Source organism: Magnolia sinica, chromosome 2 (genome assembly GCF_029962835.1).
Source record: "Magnolia sinica isolate HGM2019 chromosome 2, MsV1, whole genome shotgun sequence".
In the NCBI taxonomy this organism is placed as follows: domain Eukaryota; kingdom Viridiplantae; phylum Streptophyta; class Magnoliopsida; order Magnoliales; family Magnoliaceae; genus Magnolia; species Magnolia sinica.
In genome coordinates, this window is record NC_080574.1 from 80,822,690 (window position 1) to 80,827,989 (window position 5,300).

The window sequence follows — 5,300 nt, forward strand, 5'->3', positions numbered from 1 at the left end:
TCAAAATTAGTGATTGGTGTTAGTCCAATGGATCAATCCTTTCCTTGTTCTAATGTTGAATTGTAACAAGGTGTGATTTTATATAAACGGATGGATTGATGGAAAAATACGTATTGTTTCCTTTTCATATTGATGGAAAAATATGCAAGTCTTGCTGAACTCAATCAGCCAACCTAGGTTTTCCTTAGGGCATGTAAGTATCTGACATCAAATACTTTGATGTAATCTACCAACTCCATGCATTCTGAAGTTCGACTGTGATAATATCAGGATGTGATACTGTTTTATCTATGATACTGATAAAAGAAATCACGATGTGATACTGATAGGTTGTTTTAATATTTATCTGTGATATGGTTGTTGGCATCTTTGATTTTACTAAGTTAAATTAAGGGGTATTTTTTTTTTTTGTTCCATTGTCGTTTTAATACATAAATAGTACACCACATGATTCCCAACTGGTGTGCCAACCAAACACAGGCATTATAATTTCTGGGAATCAAATGCCTATTACAGGAAGTTGCTTAAACAGAAATTATAATTGCCAACAGTTAAACTATCTAAGCATTGCAATACCTGGCAATTGAAATATCCGCTCCATCTAAATGCCTACTAGTGAAACCTGCAATGTACTAATCAAATCCTTGATCTTTTAGAATTCACATTCAACTATTTGTGCTGTAAGGATTGAATATTGACTGTTTGTATTGTGAAGATTGAATCTATGTTATGCATTGCAACATGTACTGGAAATCTGAGGATGAAGTTGCGATACCCGGTCTTGGTAGGGAAGCTGATACTTATCCATATGTCTCCTTCACAATCAACCTCATCTGATCTGAATCAAAATCCCAGCTTGATCTGTTTAATTTGTGAGTTCGATGATTTACTCTTATCCTCCAATAATACAATGAATGGGATTAGAAAACTATCTGTACATTATATATTAGTATACTCTATACCTGATTCTTTTGTAGTTCCCCCCCCCAGATCATTGTAATTCAGTTTGTTTATTCTAAAAAAAAAATCTTATGATCCACAAATCCGAGGGACAGGCCGGTCCCATTTTTCTGTGATCTGATGGGACTTGGCCATGGCTAGAAGATGTCCCCAAAATCCTCTGGTTGTCAGCTTGCTGTAAATGGGTTCCATTAGGCTGAGATTGATCTGCAATTGATGCACTGAGGCTTTGTGGTAGACACAACAGCATGGAACATCTTTGGTTGGCTCACATCCTTCTGGGCCTTCCTATTGCCTTTTTAAAGCCTTGAACCAACTCTCTCCTAACAGGTGCAGGAGAATCTTCCCATGGTGGGGCTGATTTTGTAGCCATGGACACAAAGAAGAGGGGGTGGGAAGGTGGGCCCGAAGCAGCCTGTTCATAGGAAGTCCATTGATACATTTGGGCAGAGAACATCACAGTATAGAGGTGTTACAAGATTGGTAGGAGCCCTCTTTCTCTCCTCTTGTTTTTTGGTTGAGTTTTTAAAATTGTTGGCCTGACTGCTAAGATATGTGGTTTGTCTTTGTGTTTTCCAATGATTGGGATACCTTACAATAATAGATCCTAGTAGGAATCCAACTCTCTTTGGAGAGAGAGAGAGAGAGAGAGAGAGAGAGAGAGAGAGAGAGAGAGAGATGAAGGGTGAATGATAATGATAATGATAATGATGACTGGTTGGGTTTCTCACTCTCTCCTCACACGAACATGGATGCATCTACAGACCCACATCAACATCATCACCATTACCACCATTGTCAACAACAACATCATCATTATCATCAAACACAAGCTGCAGCTATTGTTTCTCTTGCACTTCCAACCAGCTTCTATCTAGCTCCTCAGATGGAAACACAAGGTGGGGCCCTTTACTCCTAGTTGTCTGTAATGCCACTGAAATCTAATGGCTCCCTTTGTATCATGGAAGCTCTTATAAGACCACAACAAGGTGAAGGTATGCTTCTCTTCTTCCATCTCTTCCTTTCAGTCTCTTTTAAATAGCTTCTAAAACTAAAGTCATGTCTATCTCTTTGTCGATGGAAGGAGTGATGCCAACTTCCTCTCCCAAGCTTGAAGATTTCCTAGGTGGTGCAACCATGGGAGCCCACCAGTACGGATCCATTGGCAGGAAAGCTATGTCTCTAAGCTTGGACATGCATTACCAGCACAACCCACAAGCTGAAAACAGCAGGCAGTAACATTCTCTAGGCCTTCTCCAGCCCTTCAGGTAGCTGATTCAAGCCCAACACAAGCAGCAACATCCTCTAGGCCTTCTCTAGCCCTTCATGCAGCTGATTTAAGCCCAATAGCAGCAACACCACCACCAATACTTCTAGCCACAGTAGCCGTAGCAGCCCTCTCATACGGACACAACGTCCACATCACTACAGTGGATCATGGCGAACCTGCTGAAGTATCAGGATGTGCAGGCCAAGCTAGTGGAAGAGATCGACCGGGTTGTGGGGGATGGACGAGAAGACGTTGAAGAAGAGGATTTGTAGCGGATGTCATATTTGAAAGCAGTGATCCTTCTAGAAAAGAGCAAGAAATTGTTGGATTATAGAAGCCTAGAAATGAAATGTTGCATTAAAATTAGATATTGGAATTGAAATTGAAAAGTGTACTAGAAAAGAAGGAAAAAATTATCATGTGTGTGAATTATTCTATTGTCTTTTTCTTCTATTTGTGTAATTATCTGGCATATAATACAAGTAGATTACATACCCCACTCTCTCTCTCTCTCTCTCTCTCTCTCTCTCTATCTCATATAATGAACAAAGGGGTTTAAAATTGTTCTTAAAATTTCATTCTAAAATCTGACCGTCAGCAACATTAATAAACATTCAAAATTGTTTCTAAAATTTTTTGCCCAAAATGTGACCGTTGGCACCAGAACGGTTTAAAACCGTTCCTAAAATTCTGTTTCTAAAAACTGAAATGGTACCCAAAACGGTTTTGAACCATTCCTGATTTTCTGCGACGCCTCATTTAGGAACGGTATTAAACCGTTCCTGAAGCATTTAAGAATGGTTTAAAACCATTCCTAAATGGTGATTTTGGTGTAGTGAAGTTTAAAAATTTTAACAATGTTTGAGAAAATTTTTGAAAACAAAATGATGCTTTTGAAGAAAAAAAATCGGCATTTTAAAATTTTTGAGAAAAAAAATTAAAATATGAGAAAATTTTTGAGATTTTGAAAATAAAAATTTAGAAATTTTATTTTAATTTTTTAAAATATTTTATAATAAAAATGATATTTTGTTAAAAGAGTAAAAAATATACATTTTGAAAAAAAATGTTATTTTTAAATGGAAATTAAAATTTAACTGTAAAAAAAATTACTAAATTATTAGGCACATCCACTCATCAAACCTTTAATCATTTTTGGACAATCTAATCAGTCCACATTGAAGAGTAAATAACTTTAGATGTTTAAATCAAATTTCACTGAAATTGTTGATCAATCTTGTATGCCCAATATCTTTCTCATTTGTAGCCTGATTGAGGTGAGCAACTAGTCAAATTGAGGGTATTGATCAGTAAAATAAAGTGAATGGACTAGACATGTAAAATGGGCCAAATATTCTGGTCAAAATTATGACCCAACTTACTGACCTCGTGAGAACCTAAGAATTGATGTTAGTAAGTTTTGTGGGGCTCATCATGATGTGTGTTGAACATCAACACCGTGCATTTGATGTGTCCCCTTTAGGTTATGAGATATCTCGAAAATCATCTATATACGAAACTCAAGTGGGCCATACCATCTAAAACTATGTGAAGGCATCCTAAAAAAATATAAAAGCACTTGGTGGGGCCCACATGAGTTTTGGATGCAGTTGAAAATTGGTCTAAACCCTCATCCAAGTGGGACACACATAGTGAGTGGGTTGGATATGTGAATCATAATTAGGTAGGCCCAATATATGATTATGAATGTTTTAAGAAAACCCATCTCCACTATATTATGTGGTGTGGCCCACCCAAGTCATGGATTGACTTTATTTTTAAGCTCTTGGCCCACCCAGGTCATGGATTGACTTTCTCCATACTGTTCAAGGCTTTTTTCGGATCATTTTAAGATATTAACCAAAAAATGGGGTGGGTCCAAGGCTTAAGTGGACTACAAAGTGGGGATTGAACGTCCACCATTAAAAATAACATTCATAGAAGTTTTGGATCAAGCTATTGTTTGTGTTTTCTCTTCATTCATATCTTTTTGATATTATGAGCATGTTGGATGTCAAATAAACATTAATGTGGGCCCAAGGAAGGTATCAACGGTGGAAATCATTATTCCACACTATTTTGCGTGGCATAGTACACTTGAGTTTTGGATTTACCAAAAATTTGGGATCAACCCACACCGTTCATCCATTTTTCAAGATCATTTTAGAGAATTATCCAAAAAATGGATCATTTCCAAAGATTAAATGGACTACAGTACCAATAAGGGAACAGATTGGCTACTCCCCCTGACACCATCCAATGGCTAGTGACTGGTGCTCTGTGGGCCCCACCATGATGTATGTGTTTAATCCATTCCATCCATCTATTTTTAAAGATCATCTTATGGCATGAGACCAAAAATGAGGCACATCCAAATATGAAATGGACCACATAACATGAAATAGTGTTGAATGAGTGTCAACCATTTAAAACATTTTGGGGGCCATCATAGTTTTGGATCGAGATGATTTTTGTTTTTCCCCTTCATCTGGGCCTGTATGACCTAATAAGCAGATTGGATGTCAAATAAACAATACAGTGGGCCGAGGATTTTAATGATGGATATCCAATCACTATTGTTTTCATGTGGTGTGGTCCACCTGATATTTATATACCTCTCATTCCACCATGATGTATGTTTTATATCCACACCTTCCATCTATTTGGAGAGATCATTTTAGGGCAATATCCAAAGAACGAGTTAAATCCAAAGCTCCAGTAGACCCCAGCATAGAAAACAGTGGGACAGTGACGCCCACCATTAAAAACTTCTAAAGGCCACAAAAGTTTTATATCAAGATGATATTTGTGTTTTCCCTTATTTCATGTATTTTTTAACTTTTCAACAAGTTGGATTTCAAATAAACATTACGATGGGCCTTAAGATAGCTTCAACGGTGGGAAACACTCACCCCGGTGTTTTTTGGGGTGGGGTCCACTACAGATTTATATCTGCCTCATTCTTTAACTTATGACTTAAAATGATATCTCAAAATGGATGGACGGTGTGGATATAACAAATACATCATAGTGGGACACACAAAAATTGGTGAGGTGTACGTGAGTGAAA

General features: G+C 37.4%; 1 long non-coding RNA gene across 1 annotated transcript; it reads left to right on the plus strand.

The window, feature by feature from the left end:
- The first annotated feature begins 740 nt into the window (after nt 1–740).
- Nucleotides 741–2,150, plus strand: LOC131229351 (uncharacterized). Its single transcript, XR_009163270.1, has 3 exons — nt 741–872; nt 1,847–1,955; nt 2,045–2,150. It is a non-coding gene; the product is annotated as an uncharacterized LOC131229351 (long non-coding RNA).
- Nucleotides 2,151–5,300: the final 3,150 nt, after the last annotated feature.